Below are 16,114 nucleotides of genomic sequence, written 5' to 3' on the forward strand. Positions count from 1 at the left end.
TCCTACCAACAATGAATAAGCATTGCTATCTCTCTACATCCTCTCCGATGAAATTCTTTTTTATATAACATCACTCCTTCTTGATTTCATCCATTGTTTTAAATACCACAATTATTCTGAAAACTCCCAAATTTATATCATCTGCCAGACATATCCCTTAAACTCTGGATTCATATTAATGAGAACATGCAATATTTGTTCTTTTATGACTGGCTTACTTCACTCAACATAAGGTCTTCAAGATTCATCTATGTTGTTGCATGTGTCAATACTTCATTCCTTCTTTCAGCTGAGTAGTATTCTATCATATGTATGTACCACATTTTGTTTATCAATTCATCTATTGAGAAACATTACTCTTGAGAGCATTCTCCTATAAGCAATGAAACATAAAGGGACTATTATTTTGCCTATTAGGTAGTCTTTCTTTATACTTTCCCTTAATCACTCTCTAATGTTACTTTAAAGTACTACATGGAAAATAGACTATTAATTTAATTAAGATGAAAACATGCATTATGTAAAAATAGAATGTTAGGGGAGTAAAGGGCCTCAGAGAACATCTTTGTTTTAACTCCCTTTCACAGATGCAGAAAAGTAGTCCCAGAGAGGTCTTCCGGACCCACAAGTGTAATGAATGGCTTGTAAAAGAAACAAAACAAAATAAAGTTACTATAGCCAAGAGATTTAAAATGGAGGTCATTTTGGAGGTTACTCTTGGGCAAATATCAGTCAGATATCACAAACTGCCAAAGTATGCATAGCCTCAAACAGCAATATTTCTCAGAACTCTAAGGACATCCAAACACCATAAACAAACCACAAGATAAAGAACTTAGTAAACTATCTAGCATGAAGGACAATTGGAATACCCCAAATATCTACCAACTACAAACAACTTATCTGATCTTCTTTTTCCTTAAACACCCTCACCTAGAAATGCCAAGACAGGACACTATATGGGTTCCTCACTGAATCTGTGGTCCCCAAATTGCATTTTAAGACCCTAAATAAATATTTTTGCTGCCTTGCAGCTTATTTTATTATTTCTCAATTGACAGGCTAGAACAACACTGTACTAAATATTTGGTCTTTAACTTACGTTGTTTCTTTCTGAGCAAAGTCAAATAGCGTGGGAGAAATCCATTGTGAGGTAGGTTAGTACAGGGAATGAGAGAAGACAAGGGAAAATGTCGTATCACAGCTGGGGCCCAGCAGAGAACATGGTGGTGAGATCCCACCTGGAAACTCCCTGAGGGAAGGGCACTAATAAGAAGAAAACCAGAAAAACCCACTGAGACCCTGGCCACGAGGTGCAATTTGAAACTCCAGGGCTCAAGAGCAAACCCAGGATAACTCCAAACAGAAAGCCCTTCCCATTGGTCACTGGAGAGCTAAAAGGTGAGGATGGAAAGGCAACCTATCAGAAGAGCAAACAGCTGGGGCCTTTCCCCAACATTAGGAAAGAGGAGGAGGGAAGAACAGCTTTAATAAAGGCAACCCCCAACCCCAGGCCTGCCTCTCTGCCTAGAGGACCCCCAGTTCCATATCTTGGGTATACACTAAGACTTTTTTCCTTTTTCTTGATTCTTGATAAACTGCTTACTGACCTAATTAAACTGGCACATCTCTGAATTCCTTCTTGCAATGTAGCCAAGAACCTAGAAAACCCAGTGTGTTCCGAAATCAATCATGTTGTTCAAAAATGACATCATCATACTTTCTCAAAGGACTAATTTTAAAAATGGACTAGATTCCGCGATAATCTGGAAGATTACTTTTTAATCTAATTCACTTTTCAGGACAATTATGTAAAATCAATCACTGTCAAGATTATAACCATTATCAAAGAGAAGTTAGAAAATATTGGTGCTATTGCAAGTTTCAATTTCCTCCCAAGATAAGAAGATCAAATCAATCCAGCAACTGGGAATTGCATTACAACTGTTTCTAAATGGAGTTTACCAGCATCATTTTACATTCCAGGCCTTTTGGTCTCCAATTTTCAATTTTTTTTTTTGGTGTGAAAAATATATGCACAGTGGATATAAAGTGGCATTTTAGAACTAATTACAGTTCCTTTCAGCTTTCCTAAAGGAGCCTTTCTTAGCATCAGCGAATGCCTCCCTTCATTTCTTTCTTTGCTTTTTGTCTAGTCAAAAAGGAATGACAAGCAGTTGAGTTTGAATGATTCTCTTTTGAGCTATGAAAGGGACAAATAAGAAAGGAATGTGCCCATAAAGCAATAATACAGTGCATTTACATATTAATGATGATCTACTCATACACAGAATTTGTTTCTCAAATAAAAACTTAAGCCATTCTACCTCTCCATCCTAACCTGTGTGAAATCACTTAGCAAAGTCTTATCATGGGGTTTCTAAATAAAATCATTATTGTTTCATAAACTCTAAACCATAACACAACCATATCCCCCATGTATTAAAGCTGGATTTTTACATTCAGTTAAATCCTTCAGAAGAGGAAGCATTATATAAGTCAAAAGTAACTATTTTTACTTGGGAATTATGGAATAATGCAAGTTGGGACACAAGCGGTTTCAACAAAGAAACCCAATTGTATGGATTGTGTGGTGGGGAAAAAACTGTGCTGTCTCATGATCCATCTGACTCTGTCTTTCTGGCTTCATTATTAAAGGATTTCTTCTAGGGTGTGGCCACTCAGTATTAAAACTGCTTGTATATCATTGCTCACAGCAACCTCAAATGTCACAAGGAAGAATATAAACACCAGGTATTTATGAGAAATGGACAAATAAAACTCAGTTGGTCCACTTTAATGAATACTTGAGCCTAATCCAAGCCTCAGGCTTTTTAAATCTAAATTGAGGAAACAAATACCTACTTTATAGGGTCCCAGAGGGGTAATCATGATATTATAGGAAAGTTTCATAGCAAGTGCCTAGCACAGAATAGGCATTCAGTGTTACCAATTTACTTCAACTAGTAGGATGGGGTAAGATGGGGGGAGTTTCCTCAGCCTCTCTGGGCAGTTGCAGGCACTTCAGCTGGCATGGACAAGATTGCTGTGCACACTTGTGGGCTCCATCCATGATCCTGACATGGCAGGAGGAGACACAGTGTTCTCTCAGCCTCTCTGGGCAACTGCAGCTTCTTTTGGCCCAGATGAAATAGATTGTTGGACATACCTGTAGCTCCCTTCCTCTGCCTGACAAGGCAGAAGGTGGGGTAGTGCTTGCTCAGTCTCTACAGGCAACTGCAGTCACTTTAGGCCTACATGGACTAGATTAGTGAACACGTGTGTGACTTGATCCCTGTCCTTGGCAGGGGACATGGGGAGCCTGTGCTTCTTCAGTCTATCTGGGTGAAGGCAATCTGTTAGGCCAGCATGACTTAGTTTAGTGTCCACACCAGTGGCTCCATCTCCTGCTTAGGAAGGGAAGGAAGGGGTATGGAACTTCCCAGTCTCTTCAGGCAATTACAGACAGTTTGGGGCTACACAGGTTAGATTACTGTACATGGCTGGGTCTCCATCCTCACTGCTGGCAGGTGGAAGAAGCTTCACCCATTCCTGGGCAATGCAGGCAGCTTCAGCCTCCAGGCTTACAATACTACCTGAATCCTTGGCTTGCACTCCACTGCCAGGAAGGGATAATAGGCAAGATAAAAAAAAAAAGAACTGAAAATATTCAGATTGGCTAAACAAGAACCATTATAAAGTTCCAAAATATGTTAAACCAGTGTCAAAGAGTGACTGTAACACAAAACCAACCAAATAGAAAGCCCTAGACTAAAGAGACAAACTGATCTCATAATAAATACATCAAGTAAGCCAGAGGCCAAGACACCAACATAAAAATTACCAGTCATACCAAGAAACAAGAAGATATGACCCAGTCAAAGGAACAAATTAAACTTTCAGATGACATAAAGGAGATGAGACAACTAATCACAGAAGTTCAAACAATTCTCCTTAATAAATCCAATGAGTTGTCCAAAGAGAGTAAGGATACTAAGAAGACACTGGATGAGCACAAAGAAGAATTTGAAAGAATACATTAAAAATAGCAGATATTATGGAAGTAAAAGACATGATAACTGAAATAAAAAATGTACTTGGAAAAAATAAACTGGAGGCATATAATAGCAGATTTGAAGAGGCAGAGGAAAGGAAGAGCAAGTTTGAAGACATGATCTCAAAACCTAACACACAAAAGAACAGATGAAGAAAGGAATGGAAAAAATTGAAGAGGGTCTCAGGGAACTAAATGATGACAAAAAGCCTACATGTCATGAATGTCCAGGAAGGAGAAGGGAAGGGAATATTTGAGAAAATAATGGTAGAAAATCACCCAACTCTTTTGAAAGACATAGATATTTGTGTATAAGAAGCACAATGTACTCCAATCAGAATAAACTAAATAGACCTATTCCAAGACACATACTAATCAGAGTGACAAATGCCAAAGATAGAGAGAATTCTGAAAGCAGCAAGAGAAAAGTGATTCATCACATGCACAGGGTGTCCAGTAATATTAAGTGCATATTTTTCGTCATAAACCATGGAGGCAAGAAAGCTGTGGTATGATATATTAAAGATACTGATGGAGAAAAACTGATACCCAGAATCCTATATCTGGCAAGATTGCTTTTCAAAAATGAGGGCAAGTTTGGAATATTAATAGATAAAAATAGAAAGAGTTTGTACCTAAGAGACCAGCCTTACAGGAAATACTAAAGGAGGTGTTACAACCTGAAAAGAATAAATAGGAGAGAGTGGCTTGGAAGAGAGTCTAGAAATGAGTGAAGGTTATATCAGTAAAAGTAATGAAAAGTGTAAAAAGAGTTGTGAAAATAAGACGTGGCAGATAAAACCCAAAAGGTGAAGTAAGTACTATCTTTACAGTTCTAACATCGAATACTAATGGATTAAACTCCACAATCAAAAAACACAGACTGGCAGAATGGATAAGAAAATATGAGCCATCTATATACTGTATATATACTGTATATACTATATACAAGAGAATCACCTTAGACCTAAGGATAAAAATAGATTGAAAGTGAAAGATTTGAAAAATACATTCCATGTATGCAGTAAACAAAAAAAGCTGGAGAAACTATACTCATATCAGATGAAATAGACTTGAAAATCAAAGCTGGTCTTATGGAACTAAGATAGTATCTCATTGTTGTTTTGATTGGCATTTCACACCACAGAAAGATTCAACTATGACAGGGGAGGAACACTGGTGTGGGGTGTTATTGATAGGGGGCACATGGTTGGGAGGGAGTTCTCCAGGGCATTTATACAGGGTACATAAAAATGTTTGGATATTTTCATAGTGGTTTCAGTTAAAAATGACAACTGAGGGAGTGCTAAGTTCCTAGCAAGGGGAGCTCTATCACATTCCCCAATGAAACAGCAACAATCCCCCAAATGCAATGACAATGACCAATAAAGACAGATGGTCCAACAATGAGCCTTTGATACTGATGGCTATGATTATGAGCCTGTGTGCCTGAAATACGAACTAGGCCTAGAGCTACAGGGTGCCTAAGAGTCACCTCCTGAGAGTTCCATGTTGCTCAAATGTGGTCACTCTCTAGGTCAAACTCAGCATGCAATGCATTACATCTCCCCCCACCCCCAATGTGGGACATGACTCCCAGGGATGAGCATCCCTAGTGTTGAGGGATTACTACCAAGCACCAGCTGATGATGTAACTAGAAAAAGACCTTGAATAAAAGGATCAACTCAGACGGGCAGTATATCTCAGCCTACTATAATATCAGATGTTAAAAACTGCTTTATGACTTTGGATATTAGGGGAAATGGAAAGGACAAATGAGTTTATATGGCTATGAGTCTCTAAAAAAGAGTCAGGAGGTCATCAGAGTGGTAATGCTTACACTTGCCTCAGCAGGGTCCCAGAGACAGCCAAAATAGATAGAATCTCAGGTACTGGTTCTCCTGAGGGCTACAGAGACCCACAGGTTCTACGGTCATGGCAGATGGCTCTGGAGCTCCGTGCCATGTCAGTTGACTCTACTTTGGAGTTTGTGTTCCTGAGTGTGATGGAGTTGGACTCAGATGTGACCTTTCTACACAAGCCTCTTCAACACAGGTTTTATCAAACCTGTGGTTAGCACTGGGGTTGGTGTATACTCAGGAGACCTGAATCTCTGGACTGTCCATGTGACAGCCAGGCCCTGAGCCTCAGCAGACTTGCAACTCCTACCCTCTGGTTTATTGGACTTACCCCGGCCAGCTAACAGAGAAGTGAAGAAGGTCAACCACCACACCAGAGACCCAAGAGTGCCTACAACTGCAAGCAGGAGAATTGCATCCATCATCCATGTGGAATCTAATCACCTTCTTGATATAGAGGGGGAGTGGACATAACCTTCCCAGGGTTCACAAGATGGAGGAATAGAGTGTGGATTAGAGTGGACTTACTGATATTCTACTATGGAACTATTATGATTAGCAATGGAAGGAATTGTAGCATTGATGTGGAGAAAGTGGCCACAGTAGCTGCTGAGGGTAGGGAAAGGGAAGAAGAGATACGATGTGGGGGCATTTTGAGGACTTGGAGTTGTCCTGGGTGGTATTGCAGGGACAGATGCTGGGCATTGTATGTTCTGCCATGGCCCACTGGATGGACTGGGGGTGAGTATAAACTACAATGTAAACCACTATCCATGTGGTAGGTGCAGCAGTGCTCCAAAATGTATTCACCAAATGCAATGAATGTACCACAATAATGAAAGAGGTTGTTGATGTGGTAGGAGTGGGATGAGGGGGGTGAGGGGTATTTGAGAACCTCATATTTTTTTAATGTAACATTTAAAATATTATATAAAGAGGGAAAAAATCAAAGCTCTTGATAAATGGATGTGGCTCATGCAATTGAGCTCCCTACCACATGGGAGGTCCTGGGTTTGGACCCAATGCCTCCTGGAGAATACAAGAAAGACAGCAAACTGGCACGATGGGCAAGCACAGCAAGCTGATGCAACAAGATAATGCAACAGTGAGACATAGAGGAAAGACAATGAGACACACAACAAAGCAGGAAGCTGCTCTCTCTCCCACATGGGAGGTGTCAGATTCAATTCCCAAGTACCTCCTAAAGAGAGAAGACAAGCAGACATAACATACAGCAAATGGACACTTACAGCAGACAGCAAGCACAAACAATGATGGGGGGATAAATAAACAATAAATCTTAAAAAAAAAAAAAAAGAAAAGCTGTTATTAGAGACAAATAAAGCATTATATATAATAAAATGGGTAATTCACCAGGAAGAAATAAATGTAAATGTATATGCACCTATACAGGGTACCCCAAACTACATTGAGGCAAACACAGGCAAAACTGAAAGGAGAAAGAGATGGTTCTACAATAACAGTTGGAGACTTCAGTGTACCACTCTCATCATTGGATAGAATATCTGCTCAGAGGATCAATAAAGAAACAGAGAGCTTGAATAATATGATAAATGAACTAAATCTAATAGACATATACGTAACACTGTGTTACCCAAAAGAAGATTATACATTCTTCTCAAGTGTTCATGTGTCTTTCTCTAAGACAGACCATGCCTTGGGTCACAAAACAGATCAAAATAAATTTTAAAAGATTTAAATTATACAAAACACTTTCTCTGATCATAATAAGAATGAAGCTGGAAATCAACAACAGGCAGGAAAAGTTAAAATTCACAAATATATGGAGATTAAACAACATATTCTTAAGTAATCAGTGGGTCAAAAAAGAAATTGTAAGAGAAATTAGTAAGTTTCTCTTGATGAATGAAAATGAGAACACAACATATCAAAACATTTGGAATGCAGAGAAGGTAGTGCTGAGAGGGAAATTTATATCCCTCAATTCTTACATTAAAAAAGGAAGAAAGAGGTAACTACATACGTGGAAGAACTAGCAAAAGAACAGCAAACCCTTCCCAAAAACAAGCAGAAAGAATGAAATAACAAAGATCAGAGCATAAATAAATGAAATTCAGAAGAAAAATAAAACAGTACAGAGAACTAACAAAATCAAAAGTTGAATCTTCAAGAAGATCAACAAAATCTGCAAACATTTAGCTAGAAGGAAAAAGAAAAAAAGACAGAATATGCAAATAAATAAAATCAGTAATGAAAGTGGGAACATTACTACTGACCCCACAGAAGGAAAAGAGATCACAGGAGGATGTTATGAATTATTGTATGCCAAAAAACTAGACAACATAGATGAAATGCTCAAATTCCTGGGAACATACAAACAAGCTACACCTACTCTAGAAGAAACAAAAAAACCTTAAAAAAAAAAATCCCAAATAAAGGGATTGAAACAGTCATTAAAAACATCCCCAAAATGTAAAGCCCTGTACCAGATGGCTTCACTGGTGATTTCTCCTGAGCATTCTAAGAAGGTTTAATACCAATCTTAATCAAAAGCTTTCAAAAATTTGAACAGGAAGCAATGCTACAGAACTCATTCTATGAAGCCAACATCACACTAATACTATAGCTAAATAAAAATATTGTGAAAAAAAGAAAATTACAGACCTATTTCCCTAATGAATTTAGATGCGAAAATCCTCAATAATATACTCACTAATCAAATCCAACAACATGTTAAAAGAATTATTCATTGTGACTAAGTGGGTTTTATCCCAGGCATGCAAGGGTGGTTCAACACAAGAAAATCAATCAGTGGAATACATCACATTAAGAAGTCAAAGAAGAAAATCACATGATCATCTCAATGATTGCAGTCAAGGAAATTGACAAAATACAGCATACTTTCTTGATTTAAAAAAAAAAAAACTCCAAAAGATAGGTATAGAAGGAAACTTTCTCAACATGATGAAGGGTATATATGAAAAACCCACAGCAAACATTGTACTCAAATGGTAAAAGACTGAAAGCTTTCACTTTGAGATCAGGAGCAAGACAAGGATACCCACTGTCACCACTGTTGTTCAATATAGTGCTAGAGGTTCTAGCTACAGCAATCAGGTAAGAAAAAGAAATAAAAGGTATCTAAACTGGAAAGGAGTAGTCAATCTTTTGTTATCCCTATGTATGATCAAATACCAAGAATGTCCTGAAAAATCTACAGCAAAACTACTAGAACTAATAATGAGCTCAACAGAGTGGCAAGACACAAGAATAATATGTGAAAATCAGTAATGCTTCTGTACATTAATAATGAGCAAATTGAGATGGAAATCAGGAAAAGTTCAACTTACAATAGTGACTAAAAGAATAAAATATTTAGGAATAAATTTAACCAAGGACATAATGGACCTGTATTCAGAGAAGTGCAATGTATTGCTAAAAGAAATCAAAGAAGATGTAAATAAATGGAAGGACATTCATGTTCATTGATTAGAAGACTAAATATCATTAAGATGTAAAATCTACCCAAATTGATTTACAGATTCAATTCTACGTCAATAAGAATTCCAACAGGTTTTTAAAAATAGAAATAGAAAAACCCAATTCTCAAATTTATTTGGAAGGGTATGGACCGCAAATAGTCATAGACATCTTAAAAAGAAGAATGAATTTGGAGTACTCTCACTTCCAGGCTTTAAATCATATTACCTAATTACAGTACTAAAAACAGCATGGTATTGTCATAAAGATAAACATGTATACCAGTGGAACTGAATTGATTGCTCAGAAACAGACTCTCACATCTATGGTCAAGTGATTTTTGACAAGGCTATCAAGTCCACCCAGCTGAGACAGAACAGTCTGGTAAACAAATGGTGCTGGCAGAACTGCATATCCATATTCAAAAGAAAGAAAAGAGACCTTTATCTCACATCTTATGCAAAAATTAACTCAAAATTGATCAAATACCTAAATATAAAAGCTATAATTATAAGGCTTCTAGAAGAAAATATAGGGATATATCTTAAGACCAGGTGGTAGGTGGTGGTTTCTTAACCTTACACCCAAAGTAAGAAAAAAACAGATAAATGAAGCCTCCTCAAAATTAAACACTTTTGCACCTCAAAGGACTTTGTCAAAAGGATGAAAGGCAACCTACTCAGTGGGAGAAAATATTTGGAAACCACACATCCAATAAGGTTTGATTTCCATGCTATATTAAGCAATCATAAGGAAAGCAATCCAATTAAAAACTGGATAAAAGATTTGAATAGACATTTTTTCAAACAAGAAATACAAATGACAAAAAAGCACATGAAAAATGTTTAGCATCATTAGCTATTAGGAAAATACAAATCAAAACTTCAATAAAATATCATCTTATGCTTCACAGAATGGCCATACTTTTTTAAAAAATCAGAAAACCAAAAGTGCTGGAAAGATTGTGGAGAAATAGGAACACTCCTTCATTAGTGGGAATGTAGAATGCTGCAGCTTCTGTGAAAGAGTGGCAGATCTTCAGGAAGCTAAATATAGATCTGCTGTATAATCTAGCAATCACTCTACTAGGAATGTATCAAGAACAGAAAACAAGTACACAAACAGAAGTTTGCACACCAATGTTCTTGATGACATTATTCACAATTGCCAAAAGATGAACACAATTCAATTGTCCATCAACTGATGAATGGATAAACAAAATATGGTTTATACATAAAATGGAATACTCTGCTGATATAAGAAGAAATGAAATTGGGGCACATGTGACAATACAGGTACTCCTTGAAGATTTTATGCTGAGTGAAATAAGCCAGACAAAAAAGGGCAAATATTGTATGGTCTCACTAATATGAACTAAATACAAAAAAAAGTAGTACATGGAGTTAAAAATCTAGAGTATAGGGTACTAGCAGATAAGATGAGGACTGAGAAGGGGTACTGATGCTTAGTGTATATAGAATTTTTAATTAGCTTGACTGTAAAAGTGTGGAAATGGATAAGTTAATGGTAGCAAACACTGTAGTAAGTATAACTAACACAGCTGGTTTATAAATGTGATTGTGACTGAAAGGAGTAATCTGGGGATGTAAATGTCAATTGAAAAAAAAACACTAGAGAATAATCTAAAGACTGAATAACATAGTGAACCTGATGGTGGATGAGCATTTTTGTTAGTAATACAAATACAAAAATGTTCCTCTATGAACTAAAACAAATGTACTTCACTATTACGAGATGGTAAGAATATGGTGATACATGGGAAAAATGCAATTAGTGTAACTTCTGGACTCTAGCAGCAATAATGTAATATTCTTGAATCAATGTCAAAGAAGGTAATATATCAACACTAAGAGTCACTAATAGTGGGGTATGAGAGTTTTTCTTTTGGACCAAGGAAAACATCCAAAAGTTTACTGAGTTGATGACTGCGCAACAACTGAGTGATGAAAGTGAGAGTCACTGAATATATACTTTAGATGAATTGTGGAAGGCATGGGAATGTATAACACAGTGAACCATGTGGTAGATAATGAACTGTGGTTAACAGTACAAATATGAGAGTGTTCTCTCATGAACTATAAAAAATGTACAAGACTAATACATGGTGTTAATAATAGGTTGGTTTATGGAACAAATATGCCAAGTGTAAACTATAGACCATAGTTAACAGTAATAATTTGATGATGTTCTTTCATAATCTGTGGGGCAGTTTGCTATTATTTATGAATTCCAAAAAGAGGTATTGGTTATTTTTGTAAACTGGTCTGTTTCTCTGGGCATGATATCCTTTGATTGATTTAAATTTCTTGTATAAATCAAGATTAGGGCTTTGATTCTATCACTTCATTAGAACATACAGGGTTAAACACCTGCCTCCTAATGAGCTATATTACAGACACTCAATCAAAGAGACAGAAGTAGATACCCAGAGAAAATACACAGAGAAAGAGAGACAGTTCCATAGACATGGCAGAGGCCCCAGAAAGAGAAATGAGCCACTCGCCTGATAGTTTACAGCTGACTTTGTGAAGAGAATAGAGCAGCTGAGCCTGGAAAGAAATGAGTCCTGAGATGAGAGAGAAGCCCTTTGCCAGCCTACAGCAGAGATTAAAAGAAGCTGGACCCATGGAGCCTTAAGAGGGAAGAGGAAGGCTGAACCTTCACAAACGTTGCCCACCATCTTGCTTCAACACAGGGCAACAGAGTTTGGTAAAGAAGTAACCTTGGGTTGGACTCTTTAAGGCCTTGGAACTGTAAGCTTTTACTCCAAATAAATACCCTTTATAAAAGCCAACAGATTTCTGGTACTTTGCATCAGGACCCCTTCGGCTGACTAATACAATCTGTAGCAAATATTCCACAACAATGCAAGGTATTAGTGGGAGGGTGACACATGAGAATTCTGCACGTTATGCATGATTGTTTTGCAAACTCACAACTTCTCTAATAAAAAATATATTAAAAAACAAACACAGATTACCATAGTTTATAACTTGATCAGGCATTTTTCCTATGCAAATATTGGTCCATTGAAGATCTGTGGTATGAAGTATAAGACTTTAGAAATGCAAAATAGCTGTAATTTTTCAGCGGTCACCAATAATCTCAAGTCAAAATTCACTAAAGTAGGTAAATAAAAACATATCTTCCCAAGTAGTTGAGTTGGGCTTTTTTTTTTTCATTTCATACATCTGTGTCTACATTTCACTTAATTGAGCTAAGAGAATACCGTATTCAATTAATGTCTGTGATCAATAAAGGAATTCGAATAATGATTCAGTCAAAGTTCATAATGGGAAATTTCATAGCCTACTAAAACAATGAAATATATTACTGATATTTGGGAGAGCAGGTTGTCAGGCTGTGTAAGGATCATGGATTTAATTCACCAAAGCATTTTTCTTTAGCTAAATTTATTTTCTACTGCTGGAGTTTCAGCAAAATGCACTTGAATTTTTAGCTTACTAAAAAAAAATCAAAACATAAACTATAGAATTAAGGGCTGGCTTCTTAAGGGACACATAGATAGTTACTCTGCTTCATAATTTAGTATGCATGATGTCTGTTTCTGCCATTGGATGCTTGGAGGCTTGGAAAAAAAATAGCTTCACCATAAATAGTAGTTTGATTTACTGTGACTTCCACATGAAGAGAAAATGATCTAATTCATACAAAGAGGTTTAAAAACACTATCATGAAAGAGGAAACTTGGAGAAGATGAGAATGTATCTGCATATAGGCAAATTCTGCTTCTTGCTGTGATTTTACTACAGTTGATTTGATTTCCTTTCATGCACACAGTGAATTCGGACACTGGGGTGTTTTATTACATATCTATCATTCTACTATCATCCTCTGGAGTCTGGTTTTGGTTATTTAGAGAAAATAAGCCATTACATTTTTATGGGATCTCTTTATTGTGTCTAAGATTTGGGTAAAAATCTTTTAGTGCAGTCAACAGAGTTACTAGCAGAAAATGAGACTGAACAACATATTTGACAGCTTAGTTTCCCAGTTACTATGACAAACCCTATACAACAGACTGGTTTAAACACTGGGAATTTATTGTTCCACAGTTTAAGAGGCCTGAAGGCTTGTTTCCTGCCAGGGTTCTGGTCACACGCCTCAGGTTCTTCATTCTCTCCCGAGTTCCAATGACTTCTATCTTCTACTGCTCCTATGGCTTTGTCTTCAGTAATAGAATTAAGGACCAACCTTTGTCAGCTGAACCATATCTCAAGAAAAAATAATATCTTTTAAAATTCCAATTTACAATGGGTTCACACCCACACAAATGGATTAAGTACGCGCTTTTTTCCTGGGCACGTAATTCAATGTATCACAGCATGCAAACTTCCTTTAAATTTTCATTGGACCAAACTTCCAGGTTCAAACAGTTGTAGCAACTCTCTTTTCTCCTCAATAAAAAGGGTAGAATCAGAGCTGTTGTTATAGTAATGCAATTGTTACTGCTATATCAATATAAACTATGGAGGTTTCTTTTAAAAACTCATCTTTAGTTGATATTCCTATATAGATTTTACTTCACTTAAACTGTTAAGGCAATTCTCAAAAAATAAAACTGATATACAAAGTAATAGAACAGTTAAATTCTTCATAATTTAGGAGTCTTGAAAGGCAAATATTTCTAAATTCTTTTGTTACCAACTAAAGAGGTAGTTTCATATGCACTCACAGTATTTCTCTAATCCTCTCCCCAACATATGGTTATAGGCTGAACATTAAGCAAGAACTCCTTCCTACAGCATATAGGGATGTGGCAGGATTCCACATGTTCCTGTAGGTTTCCCTTTATGCAAATCTGGTTCCATTCTCACAAAGAATGAGAAGGAAGTTCCTTTGCCGTTCCCAGGCCACTTTGCAAAATGTCTACTTCACCTTCAACTTCAATTCTATGGTTCTTTTCTGAGCAATTTACTAATAAATATTCCTAAAATATATTAGTGCAAGGAAACTCTTATTCTAAGAATGGATCAAGAAACACAAAAACCAAGATTAGGTTTTTTATGATGAATTTATGAAACTACCACAAAAGTTTCAAGACAAATAATTCATGCCAAGTATGGCTTTGCAAACATTCATATCGTTTTGCTAGGAAACAGAGATTTTTTTAAGGAGAGTATGTTATTTGACAAGTGGTTCTTTGATTGTAAGAAATAGAAATCAACTGAAAGAGAGAGAGAGAGTGACTGTACAGTTCACAGAACTGGAGAAAAAGTTTAGCATTCAATTCTTAAAAAGAACAGGAATGTCAGCAGCTCTGGAGACCTTAATCTCTTATAAATTGATTTGTGCACAGTGGAAATAAGTAGAAATGCTACTAAAATTGGAATTCACTAGAGATTACCAGATAATATTAAGATATCACAAAGATTTATGGCAGAAGGATGAGAAAACAAACATTCCTAACTGAAATCCCATAAAATAATCCATAGTTTAGATCATTATAAGTACAAGATGGAAGATAATGGGAAAAGATTTAGCCCATAGTAGCGTTGCCAAAATAAGTTTGGATCACCAAAACAGTCTAATGTTCTAAGATTTTCTTCTAACTTTCTTATCATACTTAGTGGAAATAAAATATAAGTAACGTTCTTGGTTAAAACAGATTAATCCACAGCTTCTATTAGAATTTTTAAGAATATGCTTTTAGTAAACAAGTGTACTATAAATAAAGTAAAAGAAAACTGCAAGAAATAACATTGCTCTCAGCTTAGTTTATTCCATTATGAACCTATAATATTATTTGTAAAGCAAAACACATTGGCCCAACCAACACTAATCTAATCAAATAGGAACAATGAGGTGATGCTTGAAATCACCCAATTATTCATGTCCATCTAAAATTCTTCCAATACATCTCCATCTCAATAACTAATGTATAAAAGCACACATTCATGAAAGATATTATAAAGAATATTTTTATATGGAGGCAAACAAATTCAACAAACACAAAAATGGGTGTCTATCAGGAGAAAAGCCAAAATAAATGAGCCAAAATAATTTAAAAATATAATTGAAAAATATTTCTCAGAATAAAGATTTGAACATGAGGATTTAAAAGGCAAAAGATAGAGAAAATCACATGCAAATCTGGTTTTAAAATGCTTTCTTTAGCCTCTTCCATAATAACAGTTATTGTCAAAATAAAATAGAGTAATACCTAAAAAATTGTGAAAGTGGCACAAAACATTTATAGGTAAGCAATTTGTCTTTCAATAATAAAATATCAAACAGACATTCTCTAGCAAGCTGGATGTTTTTGTATATATGAAAATTATATTTATTATAAATTCCCTTAGACTAACAGGGAATCAAATTGAAGAATCCAAGAATGAAATTGTTGGGTGAATGGATTTTTAATGTATATAACTATAAAGCTAACAAAGGTAAGAATTGAGATTTCATAACTGAATATAAGTGATATGTTCCTTGACAATGTAAATATTTAATTAAACAATATAGAATAGAGAGGGAGGAAAAGAAATACATGAAATAATTTCCTTATCATTTTTAGCAAGAATTTAATGTGGCCTAAAATTGAAATATAATGCTTAAAGAAATATAATAGGGGGAGCAGACATGGCTCAAGCAGTTGGGTGCCTGCATCCAATATGGGAGGTCCTGGGTTCTGTTCCCAGTGCCTCCTAAAGATGAGCACATGCTGTAACCAGCAGATGTCACAACCAGCATGGA

This window comes from Dasypus novemcinctus, chromosome 5 (assembly GCF_030445035.2).
Source record: "Dasypus novemcinctus isolate mDasNov1 chromosome 5, mDasNov1.1.hap2, whole genome shotgun sequence".
NCBI classification, from domain to species: Eukaryota; Metazoa; Chordata; class Mammalia; order Cingulata; family Dasypodidae; genus Dasypus; species Dasypus novemcinctus.